The 18928-nt window shown below is 40.6% G+C and overlaps 1 long non-coding RNA gene across 2 annotated transcripts in view; it reads left to right on the top strand.

The window, feature by feature from the left end:
- The window catches only part of LOC139294285 (uncharacterized), a 72949-nt gene that overhangs the window by 5389 nt on the left and 48632 nt on the right, over positions 1-18928 (top strand). For both annotated transcript variants that reach the window (XR_011598401.1, XR_011598400.1), the window contains exon 2: positions 13697-13746. This is a non-coding gene — a long non-coding RNA (uncharacterized lncRNA). The remainder of the gene's footprint in view (positions 1-13696; positions 13747-18928) is intronic.

Raw genomic sequence — 18928 nt, 5'->3', positions numbered from 1 at the left:
CATGTTCTCACTTCAGTTGGAGGAGTACCTTGTTCCTCCGTTCCTTTCTTATGAAACCTTTTCCGAACCGCAGTAGATAAAGTCACAGATGCTAAGTGGTTGGACACTTTTTTCTCTCAGCAGCCACTATTTTCATTTCCAGCAGACGTTGTTTCTGTGGAGAGTTTTATGGTCTCATTGTGGTCTTAAAGGAAGAGTTTGACATTTTGGGAAATACGCTTATTTGCTTTCTTGCTGAGAGTTTAATTATAAAATAGATAGTCATGTACGCATTCAGTAAGGAACGAGTGTGACGCAATTAGCCTAGCTTAGCATAGCAGAGCCTGGTTCTGTCAACATGAAGTTACCATGAAGTTCCTGTTTGGAGAAGTTTACAGCACGTAACTCCCCCAAAATCACATATTGTTTTTAACCTTGTTTTTGTGTAAGAAAACAAGATGCAATATGTTAAGTTGGGCGCTTTAGAGGTGCTGGTAGATGTATTTTTGGTGAGAGCCAGGCTAGCTGTTTCCCTCTGCGTCCAGTCTTTATGCTAAACCAAGCTAATCTCCTCCTGGCTCCAGCTTCATGTGTAGTGTGAGAGTGGTATCGATCTTCTCATCGAACTCCCAGCAAGAAAGCAAATGAATGCATGACATGAAGCAGTTAAATTTAAAGATGCCGAACACCAGCATGAAATTTCAGCTTTACTTGTAAATTATAAGCGCTAAAAGCTCTCAGCTCGTCTTTGGACCCACAGGAGTCTCAGGTGATGAGACTCTTCTGCATTGGAATCAGCTTTATTCTGTAAGTGTACAGTACAGGCATCACCTCAGTACATGTTAACACAAACACATGCGCCACTCATAGCACAGGGACAGTAGCACTTCCTCTTCTGTCACTGTCGAGCCTCGAGTTTGACAAAAAGACGTCTTATCTCCAACATCTCAACTTTTCAGGAACTAATAACAGCCGCCTTTTGTTTGTAGCTTGACAGGCGTTGTGTTGCATATTTTAGATTCGCCAGTGGGGTTTGAGCGTTTTCTGAACGCCGGAGGGTTTGTGAGAAACAAGTTCCTTCCACTGAGATTAAAAGATGAAAACCACAAAATTTGTTTTATGCAAAACCCTCAATGAACCAAGACTCTTGTCATGTGTAAATCTCACAAGTGTGTAAAGAAGTATAGAAGAATGGACGTCTATATGCATTGACTTGTATATGGGAGTGTTTATGTGTGTGTGTGTGTGTGTGTGTGTGTGTGTGTGTGTGTGTGTGTGTGTGTGTGTGTGTGTGTGTGTGTGTGTGTGTGTGTGTGTGTGTGTGTGTGTGTGTGTGTGTGTGTGTGTGTGTGTGAGTGTGAGAGTGTGTGAGTGTGTGAGTGTGTGAGAGTGTGTGAGAGTGTGAATTTTACAAGGTTGTTTGTGCACACTGTATGAGTGAGTGGGTGCTGTGCAGTGTGTGTGCATACCTGTTGCTCCTGTGGCCAGCTGTAACCTCTTATCTCCTATTTTGTAGGTGAAGTGAAAGCACAGTGTGTTTGGAGGCAACTTTCCAAAATCTTATCAGTTGATAACTTTCAGAACATGTAGTGTACTTGGGTGGCTGTCTTATCACTGCTGTGTGTTACTGTACCTCCACCAAGGAGAGTGGGAGGAGGAGTATGTTTTCATTCTCTCTGTGGAGAATTTGGCTGCACAGAGCGCCCATAGTGTAAGAAAGCAGCTGATCTTTGTCGTGGTTTCAACCATTAGCTGTTTTTTTTAGTCTTGGTGGCACAGAAGACCTCTCTAGCAGAACTGTTCTCATTCTTTTATGAGCGCAAAAACAAAAAAATGTTTTTGTGCGTGTTTGTCACAGTTGGGCCTTTGCTGTGCTGAGATCACAGCTTTTCATGCTAAATAGTGCCAGAAGAGGGAAATGTTTTTGAGGAATAAACAGACAGCAAACATGCAAGAACAACATTTAGAAAACAACCTTTCACATTTTCTTTTTTGGAAACAGGACTTTAAAAGCTGCAGTGGAGACTGGTGGGCAGAGCAGAATGCAGTGCATCTATGCATAGCTGTCTTAGTATTTCTTTATTTGTATTGAATAGTTGTTTTTCTTTTCTTGTTTGTGGCAGGGTTGTTGTGTGTCTGTGGAGGTTTGGACTCTTAAGTGAGCCTCGTACAGTAGTCGGACATTAAGACCATCGGGAACTGGTCTCTTTCCATTTTCAGTTCAGTCAGAGAAACTGAAGTGACTTTAGCAACTGTAACATCATTCACTTTCATACCTTAATAGGCAACTCTCACATGTCTGTTATACTACTTTGAAACAAATCGTCTTCTTGAATTGACGGTGAATTCCTCTTGTCAGAATAACAGTTGTCTCACACCCATAATACACAAAGGTTTTTGTGGGCAGGTATTGTTGTGCGACCACTCTGGTTTACAGTTAAAGCTACTGGTTTCCAGTAAGATGCTGCCACAGGGTGCAGCTGGGTGGATGGAGGATGGGTGAGAGTTCTTATGTAGACGCCACTGAGGGGTTAACTGTCTCACATTTATCGGTAACTAACGGCTGCCACAAGTGCACCATACACTACTACTGTGGGGTTTTTAGTCAGAGCTACTGGTTTCCAGTGAAGACCTGCACCCAGTGGCTTCACAGCAGAGGAAGTGGTGGTGGCGGAGCCTGAAACTCTATTCAGAAAAAGAAAAGGTTTCACGCGTCAATTGGTTATCTTTTTCGTGCAAAATGGCTTTTGCCTCACATGCATTTACGGATCTGCTTTTTATTTAATTGAGCTGATGCTGCAGCAACTTCCTGTGAGAGAAAGGTCAAAGGTCAAAGCCACAACACACTACAATGAGCAGAACAAATATGCCTGTTTTATGCATCTTGAGGTATTGCACCACTTGATCATGAAATGTTCAAGATTAATTTTTAAAAACAGTGCTGATATAATATTTTTATGTCACAAAAGTGGCAACAAAGAATCAGAGTTTCTGGCAGTAAATCAGCCACATTTTGAGGTTTGAAAAGACATAAAATAAATTAATAATATAATCATCTTCTTTGGTTCTGTACAGTATTTAGTACACCATGTGGAGCCAGTATCACCACCCTGTGCTATACACAGGCTTATATTGCCACCTAGTGGAGAACAGGTTTCCAGAGCGAGTCGAGTCTGGCAACCTTTCAGCCTCAGACCTACAGGATGACTCTGCCTCCACCTGCTGTTTGAGTTTGAAAGCTGCTGAATTTGAAACCTACTGTCAACCCTTAAATCACTTCATAAAACTCATCTTTAAAAAAGCCTTTTATTACTTCATTATATTTGATTTGACATATTTTCTTTTAATTGCCCGATTTTACTTGTCTCTTTTGTTAACTTGTTGTCTTGTAAAGTTTAAATCTTGATTTTACCTAGAGAGCCTTTGGACCTTGAGACAAGAAGGACTAGCATTGATTATTTAACAGGGACCATACAGATACTTACATAAGGAGAAGCATCAGTTGTAATGTGTATAAGGCATCTAGCTAAAGCTGATGTACTGTCCACGGTTAGGCTTTTAAATTCAGGTTAAAACAGCTAAACAAATAAGTGGATAAAACAGACGGTGTAGCTACATATGAATATGCATGAGTCTGTGTTTACATGACTAATAGGTGTGATTGTGTGTGTATGAGTGTAAGTTTATATAGAATCTAACCATAAAGCTAATACTTTAAGTATCCTTGAGCAAGACCCTGAGCCCCAACATGTCCAGGACTGTGGCTCAACTGCTGATCTCTTACCTCCTTTGTGGAAGGCGGTTAGATACATTTCATAATGATCATCATAATGATCAAAAAACTCCTCCTATTGTAAATCTGATGAAGAATACAGCAGTAGAAAACAAAACCTGCTCTTTGTAAGTTTGCAAACGTGTAGGTCCAAAGTGCAGCAAGTGAAATAAGAAACTGTATCTTTAATACACAGAAGACATGTTGTGTGACATCCCAACACTGCACAGAACAGAACATGCCTTCTTAAGGCACCTAAGATGCATTTATATTCATGCTGTACTGAACTCAATAGGAAAAATACAGATTTAATATGTAATATATGTTTTAATGTATCCACAAAAATGTATTGTTAGGACGTTTTATGAGTTATTTAGTAGATGAAATACTCACCAGACCAGAGACAAAAATTGACCATGTTGTCCTTAGTGTGGGCCTCAATTGTTGCCAGAAGAGGGCGGTGTTTCCCCACATCATCCCCATCAGCTGAGAGTCTGTTATGCAGGAATTAAGACTCCCTGTGTTCATGCCCTCCAGCACACAAGAATCAGTGGATTCTTTCAACCTCTGTCATTTCCAGAGGGTGAATGTTTGAAACCCCGCCCCCCCAGAGGAATGGGTGGTATTGATTGGTTGGCGGGTGCCAGCTGGCTGTATTGATTGGCATACTTAAAGACAACAATGGAGAGAGCAGTGAGAAGCAGTCAGGTTTTGTTTCACACAGATCAGCTCAGTGAAGGTAGAGACAGCTGTGGCAATGCATTAGGCTAATTCAATGTGTGTCTCCCCCTCTCCCCTAGTGAGTATTGATTGAGTTGAAGTTTTCCTGTATTGGTGGGGCAGCTATGCCTGTTTAGGCCAATGTTTATTCCTTAAAGGAACTTCAATTCATTAGAAATGGATACCAACAGCAGTCCACAGCAACTCTGTGAGGCTGTGCATGGGCACAATAGTGCTTTGAGCTAAATGCTAATGTCAGCATGCTAACATTATGATGTTTAGTGGGTATAATGTTCGCCATCTTAGTTTAGCATGTTAGCATGCTAACATTTGCTAATTAACACAATGAGTCTGATGGGAAGTTCATTAGTTTACCATTCGGTCACAAACCAAAATCTGACAAAGTAAGTTATTGTCCTGATATATGTCCCTACATACAACAAAATCAGTTCGTATTACTTTAACACATTTCACACTGTTCAGATATCAGGATTTTGTTCTTAAATCTGCTCAGGATGCCAATAATGTTGCGCAGACACAGTTCAATTTCAGCAGATGTTTGCTAATTTCCTGAATTTCACATCACTGGTGATGATGTGTGAGACAGTTGCTGTTGTTTCTTCACTCTCACTTGTTTTTTCAAGCTAATATTACTCCTAGTAAGACAGATGCCGGTTTAGTGTAAAATTTCCCTTTAATTTTCCACACAAACAGCAGGCGGAGGAGTCTGTGTTTGGTTTGACTGGGCTGTGATTGACAGACGCCGTCAAGTTTGATTTCGGAGAGCAAAATGTGAAAGTCAGACAAAGAATGACCTGGAAACTTTGGTGTTCGTTTGTTTCCAATCAGAAAGTGGAAATCAGACGCCTCCTCCGGTCTCGTCTGGCTTGTTGTGCTCATTAATATGAATATAAACAGAAAACGTACAGGCTTATGCTCTGATGTTTGAGCTCTGATGAGACTTTGCAAAATGCAGTTTAGGGGTTGAAAATGCAAAAGCACAGAGCAGAAAAGGAATCACAGTGGAGTCGGCCTTTATGGTGATTTTAAGGCAGGACAGTCATTTTATTACAGAACAACTCCTGGAGTGACTCAAGAATTACAAACTGATCTTATCTAATAAAGAGAGGTGCACTGATCCTACTTTTGTCTCCGGACACGATACCAATAGCTAAACAACTTATTAGCCTGTTGAAAATGTTCATTATTTTGTTCTTGAAGGTTTATAGAATTGTGTGTTTACATTATCAATTAATCTGCAGATTATTTTCGTCTTTCTAATCGATTCAATTTTAGGTTTATGGAACATCAGAAAACGGTAAAATAAGGCCTAAGGTGACGTCGTCTTATCCAATTTACTGTAATGAAAGACAAATGAATGGACCAAAATTCTCACATTTGAGAACCTGGAACCAGGAAATGAAAAATGACTTAAACAGTTAATCACAATCAATTGTGCTCTAATTTACACTTTTGCAGCAGCGTTGACTAAGAAAAGAGTGTTTCAGTCATGTCTGATTCCCAGTTTAATGAGTACTGGCAATGATACCGGTCCAGTATATCCGATTAGTTACTTTACTTTTACTTTTAAAGTAAGAGTTCTGATGAGAGTGAGTCACTACTGGACCCTCAGCAGAGACAAAGACATCCCACCTTCAGCAGCCGCCCCGGTGGTCTCACTCCGGCATTAATCACAGTGGAAACACATACACATTTTCTCTCTTTCTGTCACACACACTCAGCCCACAGGACCACACACACACAAACACACAAATCTGGGAATACACACAAATACCTCCCACACTGATATACAAACTCATAAGATGCAGAGATTGGCAACTCCACATAGGCTCCCACACCGGCAGGATAACCCACTTTCTTTCTGAGGGAAAAGTGGCTCACTCATCTCCCCCTCCCGCCCCGTCTGTCAATGTCTCGGTGGGCTAATCAGAAACACAATAGTGTCTCAGTGTACCACCCGGAAACTAATACTGTTTAGACTTGAGAGAAGGTGAGTCAGATCCTCTGGTCCCTCTGACTCACAACCTAGACCCAGACTGGACTCTCCCAGACTGGATGGGGGGACGAGGGAATGTGGGAGTAAAGACGAGGGAGGGGAGGCCGGGAATTAATTTTTCAGAGGCAGACAAAATAAAATAAACACTACAATATAGTATATGACTGAGGCAATGATAAGTTTTTGTTAAGACTGTCTTGATGATCAAGTTGGAGGCTGCAGCTGGTTTGTGTTGCTAAGTAAATATCCTGTTTAAATATCATTACGTCAGTGTTGCTGAGTGACCACTGTTCCTCTTTGATCATGCAGTTTTGCTAGAGTATGTTTGGTGTCTCCATTATTTCAGAGAATTCATCTTTTTACGTTACATATTTTTTTAGAGTTTCAGAGTTTTCAGCTGATGCAACAGCCGGTTAGGCAGCAACTGTTCAGCCTTTGCGTTGCTCTGTTTGGTTTATTATGACTTTAGATTTCTACTAAAGCTAACACCTACTGTCCATTTCAACTTCACATGAAGCTGCTGCCTGAACTGCGGGTGCATCAGTAATAAATACTGCAACATTATTTATTGTGGCACAGCCCAGTCCTCAGAATTACACTCATATTGGACGACTCCACACCAACGTTAAGTGCCACTGCAGGAAGTAGTGTGCCCTGTATGTAGCGAGGCAGAAAGTATAGGGATCAGTATACTTCATCTGAAGTGCTTGGGGGTCATCGAACAGCACCTGAAATCCCCTCCCTCCACACCTTTTTAACATTGGGATTGAGGGGGCTGCGTCCCAAACCTACAATACAACAATGACACCCACTTCACACAACAATTGACGAGGTGTGTGAAGGTGACAAAGTATGCAGGGTTTGAACTATCAAGCTCTCACACAACCGCTTCCATCACTTTTCGTACGCACAAACACAAGTGCAACACCATGCATGCCTTCGAGGAGAGACTATCCAAAAGTATGTGTCCTTTATCCCCGTTTGTAAGATTCCTTGTGTCTTTCCACTGTCTATGACGGCAGGATTTTCACCCGACGACACATCATACAAACTAGTTAGTTTCAAGTGTATCCTGGCCTTAAGAGAGTGGAGGTCAGTGAGGTGGATGGGCGAGTTGAACATTCATGCAAGAGGTGGGAGTTTCCTTCAGAATGATCTTGTATTGACGTTCTCTCTGGTGAGAGGGTTGCGTGCCGAAGGGGAAAGTCGCATAAATCATCACAACTTATGCCAAACAGGCAAAATCTGTATTAGTAAAAACACACAAACAAACCAAACAAGCTATATCATATTGCTATTTACTGCAGGACTACTGTACTGTATTCATGGATGTTTCTGTTATTTTGTCCACCCCTGTACATGTGCATGATGGATAAATATACTGTGACATTAACAGAAAAAGAGAGATACAGTAAATGTGTGTGTGTGTGGGTGCTAGTTCATTCCCACTACTTATGAAATCTCCGAGTCCTCCTGCCCAACAGTGTTTCCATGGTAAAACACCACCAGACAAATTGTTCCACTTTACGTCAACAGCAGCAACCAGTAATGGTAACTTCATAGTTTAGAGGATGAGGTGGAAGCGTTGTTTTGAAGAAATGGAAAGGGCTGGAGGAGAGACGGACTGATGGAAATGTTCTGTTGAAATGTCTTTTTTCACCTGCAATAATATAACTTCAACATATTGTGGCTTTTAGAAACCAAGTCAGGTAAAGGGCCATTTCAGATTAGCTTTTACATAAAGTGATATTGTGAAGTTACAGTACCATTACCTTCTTAGACTGAGCAGGGAGTTAAAGACAGTAAAGTTAGCAATTTCTACTTTTTCTATTTTATGTATAGTAGAACCACAAGACAGGTTCATGTTTTCCGTTTTATCCCAGAGGTTATACATATAATATAATATAATCGAGACACTATAGCCCTGGACTGACAATCACAATCACAATCAAACACACAACAATAAACAACTACCTTTTTGGATTGGACCCTGGCTGTTTCCTGACTAACAACACTACTTAATGTCCTGTGTGGAAAAATGTAATAAAGGCTTCTAAAGAAAGTGACACAGCCCCCTCCTGTTGACTCTTCCCATTGGCAAGTACTCTGGAGTGAGGTCAGCACTTGGACCCCTCTCACCTGCTGAGTCACGGGGACGCCCCGCAGAGTTAAGAGGTGGAAGAAGTTGCTGGTTACTCAACACAGACTCATGGGAGTGCCTAAATGAGTCAGTGCTAATGTAGGAGAATATAGTATTGCAGCTTCTAGCCTTCAGTGGGTGTCGGCAGCTGGGCTCCAATCTGTAAGCGAGGAAGAAATGTTAATAAGATAATGCCTCAGATTACAGTCTAATGTAAACTTCTAATGTAAAAAAGCTGTTCCCTCCTTCATTGTTTGAGCTAATCTAGGCTGTGTAGAGCCTAGTGTACAGGGAGCATATTAATCTATTTATCTGGCTCTGGGTAATAACAATAATATAATAATATAATAATATTTGTATTGCACTTTTTAAAGGCCAAGCCACAAAGGAGCATTATAAAACATAAAACAAGATAAAGTACAACATAAGAACACAGTGAAAAGTTGTTTTGGTGTGTGTGTGTGTGTAAATAGTTATGAATTAGAATGAATAAATTAAGGTGCTGAGATGTCAAATTTAAGTTTTTATGTAACATTTAATCAAATGACATGAATGGTCAAATGACACAAAATGTGAAGGAGTTGTTCGTGCTGACAATCCCACTGAGAATCAACACCATGTAGCTTTAGCTTTCACTTATATAAAACCTGGAAGATGTCCAGCTTGCAAACTTAGACAAGTCAGCTATATCCTACCTGCTCAACATGAAAGTCAAACATTTGGCAAGATATCAAAGTATTTGCAGAAAGTCAAGGCAAGTGAATACCGGCTTACGTTCATCAGGTGACCAGCACAACAACTCTAATGATGTTGTCCTGTATTTGCTGGATGTATGAGTAGCAGTATTTTGCTAATGTAACTCAGCAACCAAAACAACTGAAAGTTGATGTTTCAAAGAATCTGCGGTACTGGTTTCAGGCGCTGCAGCCTCACCCAACCACTGCCCAATGGCAGATAAAATGTCCTGAACATCCAGAAATAATGCAACAACAGTAACATAGGCAGAAGGCAGTCTCTGCAGACACAGCTGCTGACAGACTACTAACCAACCATAAAAAATGACTTTGTAGGAAAAGTAATTATATGGCATTTGAAGGAGGAAAATCCTGCTCAGTGCTTTGAAAGACTCAGAATTTCTATATAAAGAACAGATATATTCTGTTCTTTTTAAATGTCATTTTATTTTAGACCATCATAGGAAACTTAAACTGTTCTTGTAAGCCAGACATGTTTTCATCTGTTTAGCAGCTGTTTTAGTTGTTAGAAACCAGACCTATTCAGTGAATGGCATGAAGTATATTATTGCCTTTAGTTGAAAAATGTGTTTACAATTCTATTGCATGTTTTTCAGATTATTTTTCTGTCACTGTTGTCATTTAGGAACATCCACCATATCACAAACAAAACCACTTGACTGTCCAAGAATGTAATCCAACTGTAATATGCTTATTCAGATGTACCTGTATACAGTACACACATGCATGTATGTCTTATCTTTGGCACCAAACAGCCATGGTTACTACAGTAACTATACCAGGAGTTTTAAAAACACCTTTAATCTTACTGCATTTTATCCAATTACATACAATTCTGAAAGTCAAATAAATGTAGAATACAATCTTATTTTAAAGAAGTACAACCAGTATGTCTTCAAAGTACAGTAGCACAGTATTTAGGCCTAAGCACATAACCCATAGCAACAACTGTGCGAGGGTTGAAGGTTTATTCCCACACGGACACTAAAGATAGACCGTTGTGCCATTCTGATATTATGTGTAATGGTTCTCCTTGACTCATCTGTGGACTTCATCTCCCACAATCCTCCCACAATGAGCACTTTGCTGAGCCAGCTTTTCTCAAAGTCATACTTTCAATATTTTTCTCTTTATGCACTGAGTCTGTATAACTGCAAGGCAGTAAAGTAAATAAGCAAGAAAACAATATAAGAAAACAGGTCACAGTTATATACTGGATACTGTAACTAGGTATTTACTGGGTCCATGGCTTCACCAGTGGTTGTTGTTTCAAGTAACATTCATCAGTTGCAATGATAGCTCCAGTTTTGGTGTCAACTGACTGAGCTGCAGAAGGGGCCACTGTCGTGTTCCTCTATTTACATGGTCGCCACATTATACACTGTATATGTAAGGATACTGTGGTGACTGGGTGACAGGGCTGTACGGTGATAATGCAGTTTAGCTTCTAGCCGGATGGTCTTCTCCCAGAAACTGGTACATGCAGTTCTGCAGTGCAGCAGTAACACTGCAGAACTGTCATATCCTGTTCATCACCAATATACAGTATATGTAATTAACCAGGCTGAACTACAGCAGCATCCGGTGCAATGATCTGTGAGGGTTCCCCATTTCTGTCATTGCCAGTTTGACTACACATAATATGCATGAGATATCATGTCCAAGTCTGTACTCGCCTGTGTGTCTGTTAGTGTATATGAGGGTTTGTATATATGTGTGTGTTGTAAAAAAGTGTGTGCACTTTACAAAACTGCCTCCCATGATTTCCTCCAGATAGGAGACTGAGCTGGACGGGCCAGAAATTAATTTATACCTCAATAACTTCAGAGGCAGGCGGATTTATACTGTGAATATAGACAACAGAATAATGGTCAAATCAGGGATTCACACTTTTCGGTATTATGGATGATGTGAGGCAGGTTGCCTCTCTGCATTGCTAAAACTTGTCCTGAAACATTACAGACTGTATCAGAGTGAGTGGCTCTAAGGTTACATGTGACTGTACACAGGCCTTGAATAACACAGGAGAAGATACATTCTCAGGATGATACAGTAATTTTGTTTTCACTTTATCTGTGTCATTACTGCTGTGTCAATGTGTATAACCTTAGGCAAGACGACAAGTTCCTAAATGTCACAAAAGGTGCTTGTGTGAAGGTGCAGATGTTTCAAGTGCTGTGATTTACAAAAAAAAGAATTAAAAGAATTAAAGAAGAATTAAAAGAAATGACCCTCCCCCCCGCCCCGAGACCCATGTGGTTTGGCCCAGCCTACTCAGGTTCAGACTGAGAATCAAAGATTTATCCATCTGTAATGATTCACAGGTCATCATAGGTCACCAAACAGCACTTTCACCATCAGCCTTATTTTCGTCTCTATTGACAGCGTTTTCCGTCCCATATTGCTTTGAGACTGCTACTGCACTGTGGCTCCACTCGCAAAAGGAACATTCATTTTATTCACGCAGGATTTCAGATTTCAGATTTCAATTCAGCACGTGAGACAAACCTCGTGAATCACAGAACTTTTCCTCAACAATGTGCTCGAACAAGGCCTTATTTTGGTACTATTAAAGGAGTAGAAACCGTTAGCCTGGCTCTGTCCAAAGTTAGAAGAAGAAATGCCCACAAACAACTCTAAAGCTCGCTAATTAACATGTTGTACATGTTAGTTTAACAAGTACATAAAAAAAATGTGGTTTTAGGGGGAGTTACATATGTGAAGGAACTATTTCTTGGCCAATAACAGTCGGGCGAAGTTTCTGTGCGCAGCATCCTGAAGTCTTGTTGTCACAGTGAAGTTAAAAAGTGCCTTTACAGAGGCCTAATCAAAACTGAAACCTCCGCACAGTATCAGGCAATCTGCTCTGCAATGCTGCTCAGAAGATAATCTGGTTCCCGCACGAGCACCAATCATCGTTTTTACATTTCTGTTTCTGTATGGATTAAACAAACAACATGCAATGTGTCGACTAGCGAGCTTAGAGTTGTTGGTAGGCACAGTTTCCCCCCTGCTGCTAGGCTTAATGCCAAGCTATACTAAACATGACTCTTGTTCTGTACTTAAAGCAAGCCTATGCAACTTTTGTTATACAGCGGCTAGTGTAGCTACAAATTATAATTTAAGGATAATGATGAATGCAAAAATGTCGTGTAACAGTAGCACAAGTAGAAAAGACCTGTGAAGTAAGGTCATTAGCTAACGTTAGCTAACATTAGCTACATGAGGTCATACCAGACCAAGTAATGCTGTAGCAGCAAAACCTCTGTGTATTGATTTGAGCAAAGGTGTGTTTTATTGCTTATGAAGTCAATGTTTAATTTGTAAAATAAATAATGTCATTTCTTCCCTGAAAAGTTACATACTCATAACTTTAACACACAAACACGAGATTGATATTGATCTCTTGATTTCACTCTCGGAAAGAAAGCAAACAAGCACTTTTTCTAAAAATTATGAACTATTCCTTCAAGCCAGGTTCTTAGCCTGATTTCCCCAGCAATGTATAGTATAGATGTGAAGCAGGGCGATCAGTAACCCTTCTCTGGATGGATGAAAATTAAGAAACTATGCCCCCCTGGGAATTCTGGGAAATCTTTTTTTTTTTTCCTGGGAATTTAGCTGCAGATCATGATGTTTCTCATGACACACATAGCAAGGTCAGATCATGGGTCGACTTCTCAGGCTCCCTCACACACACACACACACACACACACACACACACACACACACACACACACACACACACACACACACACACACAGAGTCATCCCATATATGCTTTAGGGAAAATGGTGTGAGTAGTGTGTGTGTGTGTGTGTGTGTGTGTGTGTGTGTGTGTGTGTGTGTGTGTGTGTGTGTGTGTGTGTGTGTGTGTGTGTGTGTGTGTGTGTGTGTGTGTGTGTGTGCTTGCCTCAGAAAGTTGGCCACTCATTAGTAGAGAGCTCTACTAAGGAAGTGGTGGTTACCGATGACTCAGCCAAGCCATGCATTTCATTCTTTCTCACTCTCCAGTCTCTGCGCTCTCCTCACTCTGTCATCTGCTTTTCTTTCTACATTCTATTCATTCCTCTTTTCTATTTCTGCCCTTCTCTCGATCTCTGAATCCATGCCCCCCTCTTCTTTTCTCTCTTTGCCTGATTCATCTTGACCTTTTTGGAGGTATCTCAGTATGAATGTGTGTTTCTGTGTGTGTGTGTCTGTGTGAGTAGGACACTCAGCAATGTGTGTGGGAAGATAACTGGCTCAGAGTGATTAAAACATTCCTTCTCTCTTCTCTTTCCTCTCTCCTCTCTCTTTCTCTGCCCTTTTAGTTTTCACTGAAGACTTTCTGATGAAGAGGAGGATGAAGACTGACAAACTGGTGAGTGAAAGCAAGCTGGACATCAGTTTATTTCAGCATTGGCTGGTATTTATAAAGCTAAGAAGGAATGCAGTTCTAGGAAAGTCTCTTCTTTCAGATTTTAATGTATGGTCTGGTTGAGGACAATTGATCCATCATTCAAGATCAGCATTTCTGCTTTAAGAGGTTTAGTAAAAGATACATTTTTAATTTTTAGGTTGTTTATTTGTAAAGAGCACGGCTAAAGAGCAGGAAGGATTCAAGAGCTAGATGGAAAATATTACAAATGTTTTCCGAACTTTGGTGGATTGCACTTTGAGAGGCGCTGAATGGCTATTTGATGTTACTTTAAGTTTATTTTATTTCTCATAAGTCTTCAAAAAAGCAGTTTTTGAATCTCCTTTTTGTGTAAATAGACCGTAGTGAATAATTTTTCCTTGATCAATAAATAGCACAGCACGCAAAAGCAGTTTCTCGTCCCGCTGCGAGGGGTTAAAAATAGAAATGTAATGTAAAATCTGACAGTGGATAATCAGAGAGACGGTGAATAACACTGTGAGGACAAACGTGTTTGTTCTTTTGGCAGTCGGTCAGGTTGCAGCAAATATCGGCTATATTTGGCACTTGGCAAGTAGCCCGCTTCTCCAAACTTAGTCATGTAATCATGCTGTGACGCACTGACCGCACCTGTGAAGGGCTGAAGTGAAAGTGACTGTGTTATATATCCTGCTGATATTACAGCAGCTGTCTTCAGATGGAACAAGGTGATCAAAGGGCTCCAAATCAGGAGCACTTGATCGATCTGTGTACAGGAATGAGTCTTTTAGTGACGTTGGTGGGAGTTTCACAATCTATACTGACGCACATTATACAAGATCTGTGAGCAGTATGTTATTTCAATGTGCGTAAGAGGAGACTATCAAAAACACACGTACTGTGCTCCAGATTCACATTTTGAATCAACTGAAAGGCTTTGTTGAGTCGGCTAGCTATAAGTGACTAATGTATTTCTGCACAGGTTGCATGCTGTTGTGTAGTTTTTTAATAATGTGTCGGACATGCAGTGATACGAACAAATAAATACATCTTTTTGTGAATTATCGGAATTCGGAAGATGAGCGTATGTGTGGTTTGTTTCATCATTGGTAAATCACTCATTGCTTTTATAGGTCCAGAAATACTTGCAGTGGCAGAAACCTTAGACACATATAGAGACCACTTATCATTGTATATCTACATTTTCACCCTCTGGCAGCCATATTGGAGGTCAGCTCTTGGGTGTGCAGTAGCTGCGAACATCTGATTGTGTATCTGAACATAACACTCAGGCACCAACTGGCATGATTAAGATCTATGTGGCTGACTGGGTAGTGATCATTTCACAGATGCATCTGTTTGACTCTCTGTTTATCTGACTATCAGCTAGCATGGTCATGAAACCATCCCTTCTTATTAAGAGAACTGGGTACCATGTTCCAAGATGGCTCCCCATTCATTCCAATGAAGTGGGGATCATGTGACTTGTAATTCTGACTTTGTTCACTAAGACAAAATTGCCTCACAGCCCAGCGCTGTTCATGGGGGCTTGATCACTGCACACCAGCTAACATATCTAGTAGAAGCCAGCCTTAGTGCTGGCTAAGAGTTGCATCTTACAACATTAGCTGCTTTGCTAATTTACCCTACGAACTACTTACATAGCTCATATCTCAGTCGCCCCCTCTATGTTAGCAGATGGGACATGAGCCAAACTAAAAAATCAAAGTACACATCAAATAGATTTTTCCCAATTCCCAATTTAATTAGTTATTTAATGCTATACACGCTGGGTCAAACGTCATGATTGACAGCTGTGATTGATTGTAGTGTGCTCGTGTATTGGTGGGACCTCGATACAACGGCTCCACTCGCCAATCACCTCTGCGCAGACTCTGGCTCCAAATTACGTCACCAGCGCAAGATTGCAGCGGCTGTATCCGGGATATTTTGGCTCCATTTTTTGTACAGTGGGAGGAAGTCCATGACCTAGCTAAACGTCAGTGCTGTGAAACCTTTTTCCTCTTGTCTCTGTACATATATGAAGTAGATCCATAAAGCCCAGGGATTCGCGCAAATAGTCGCTCAAATTGAAGCGTGGTGTTCTGTGGTGTTCCATGTACAAAAAGCATCAAAGTCATACAAAGAGAAGTGATGCTTTTTCTTTTTGGTCACCTGGTCTGTACATAGTTCCAGACTTGTCTAGTCAGCACACTTGTAGTCGCATGCAGTCTGTCAGTCATGTCCAGAACATCTGGAACATGCAGATGGCGATTTTTTTTTATTTTTATGTTACTCAGATCCTCGTGGCTGCACAGCTGTAGAAAGTACTCTATAATTTGGGCTCCCAGCTGAACAGCTGAAAAAGTAACAAACGTGTCATTCTTGTCTGCATCATTTCTTGAACAGAGTTGTTCATTCAATCTGGAAAGAAAAAAAATACCAAGGTCAAGAGAGGCAAGAGGGGCAATGGTTTGCAGTTATATTTTATTTTTTATTCCTGTTTGAGGAAAACATTAAAGACCTTTCTTTTCTAATCTAAATACATTTCTGTGTAAAAACTGAAAAGTTCACATGATGAAAACATGCAGAACTTGATGTCTCAGTTGAAGTTACGGCCGGCTTTGTATTCAAGTGCGTTGGTTTGTTTACGAACTGTCCAGTCGAGAGCTGTCCATCCACAAAGACCGAAGCTATTTCAATTTAATTACATCTGTGAGTCTCATTTCACTTGTTTGCCATCTGATGCCTGTTTTTCTTTTTTTAGCAGAGCCATTTTCCCACTGAACTGTCGTGATAAATTTAGACCTTGACCTTCATAAATGTCAGCGTTCAGTATCGTCAAACTGCGGCCCAGAGAGTTGGTCTCAATATCAATATCTCTTTCACTCTCTCTCTCGCTCTTTTTATCACTCTTTTCATTCAACACGTTCTTCATAATGTTCTATAAGTGGTATCAGTTTCCATATATTGTCAGAAGGTGGTTCACAAACACACACACACACTCACACCCACCTATGCCAACCCTGTACCGTCAAGGCTCCCCCCCCCCGTTTACGGTAAATGTGTGTTTTTGTCATCTGTAGGCCTGGATGAAGTGATGCAGTTAGTTTTGGTATCATGTCCGTGGCCGTGCATCTCCACCACTGAGAGAGACCGAGAGCAGTGCAGCGTGGGTAGGCGTGGGAGGGCTATGACAGAGATGACTCAGCGTTCTGTTGCCGGGTAGAGAAGCTCAACACTCTCTCACCCCCATACGTTTAAAAATTACAGTATCTGATGTAGCTGTCACTCATGCCCCAGCCCTGGGTGAGCGCTTATCTAAACTGTACGTGGATAATATTTGCATGACACATTTCCCAGCAAGGCTCCATCCACTGGAGAGTTAGCTGTGTGTAGATAATGGATTAATAAATAGCTACGCCAGGCAAGAAACGAAGAAACACCTGGAAAAGATGATGTTAAAGGAGTCCACTAAACTACATTGTTCATTTAACTTGAAAGAATAGTTTGCTGTTAGCTTTGTTAGCATCCAGTGTCGACTTGAAGCTGAATCTAGCCACTTCTAAATCTAGCTTCTACTACATTTAAGCATCCACTAATAATCAAACAGCAGAAACATTACAACACTGACCAGATACTTTTGCTTTGGTGACAAGATGACGTTATCTAAACACAGACTCAGCCAGATGTGTCGGTCTTTAAATTGAGTTATCTACTATCAACTATTCCAATCCTGTCTCCTAGAAATTACATAACACAACTAATTTTCGACCGCAAATACGTTTTCAAAGAAAAGTAACGCTGGCCGGATTACGAGGAAATGTTGTGAAATAATGTATCTGTTGTTGTTGATACTGAACTGAATTTATCAGTAAAATGTTAACTGGCAACATGCTTAATTTGTTTTCCTCCAAAATAACCGATCTTGCAATATAATATCTGCTCATAGTGACCGCAGTGTTTTTTAAAGTTTTTAATGGTGATGTTTGAGCCCTGGCAGTTGGCAGAGACACAACATGTTTAGTACATTTAACGGAAACCACGATCTTTCCCAAACCTTAACCAAAGTGCTGTTGTTGCCCAAACCTAAAAACAACTGGTACGCACACCATCCACCTTCACCACCTCCCTGCAACTCCAGTGCGATACAGAAATGTCAGCGCTTCACTGCTGTAGTTGGCAGAGATGTCAGTCATGCTCACACCCGTGCTTGAGGCATGCATATGTGTACTTAACACAAATAATTTGGGGATCCATCATCGAAACATTGCTTTACGGTACCAGTAGTGGTCACAGCACACATTCAAGCTTAATGGTGTTTATGAGAAGAGTCCATTTGAACCATTGTTCACTGTTTAATGACTTTGCACATGTAGATAAGTGTGAGTGAGTGGAAATATTCAGATAGCTCTCAGGTTGTGATGTGCGCTTAATAGAACAGAAAATAATTCAGCATATTTGTTGTCAATTACAAAGTTTCAGTGCTCTAAATCACTTATTTCTTTTACCACCGTAAAAAAACGTCAAATTTATATATGAAGCTTTTGAAAGAGGTTTCAGTCGGCTGGGCCTAATTTTACACCTCGAGGTGGATACAACAACATCACAAGAATATGTTACGACATTTTTTTAATTTTCTTCTCGAAAGGGCTGGAGTTCGGCAGATAAGAGCAGCTACAGAACAAGTGAGAACTTGCTATGTGTCATCCAGGCGATTAAAGCAGAAACGAGAGATTAGAAAATGACTTTGCACCACAGCTCCCTTGAGGTATACAGCGATCTGCCCCGTTCTCTCGGTCTGAGAATAGACTGTATTTTTGTGATAATATTCCAACTGAAATGTCACATACAAATTAATGCATATACAAATGATTGCACACATTAAAATGTATTAGTCTCAAGGGAATATTCTATTAATATACAGACAACTAGACTAAAAACCAGCAACATGACTGAGTGATGATCCTCCCTTTAATCAGAAATACATGTATAGATAGACAAAGCTATCTCAACACAAAGTCCATTTAGTGGCAGCGTTGGAGCTTTTGATTGCATCCCACAATCCTCCTCAGCAGATGGAGTTTGTCCAGTTGTCAGATGGTCAAAATAAAAAATGTCTACACACTTTGAGGACTTCTCATCCATGTTTCCTCTAAAAGCTGAG

The sequence above is a fragment of the Enoplosus armatus genome, chromosome 12 (assembly GCF_043641665.1).
Source record: "Enoplosus armatus isolate fEnoArm2 chromosome 12, fEnoArm2.hap1, whole genome shotgun sequence".
Taxonomy (NCBI): Eukaryota; Metazoa; Chordata; class Actinopteri; order Centrarchiformes; family Enoplosidae; genus Enoplosus; species Enoplosus armatus.
Note: the sequence above shows the minus strand (reverse complement) of the source record. Positions and strands in the feature narration are given on the sequence as shown.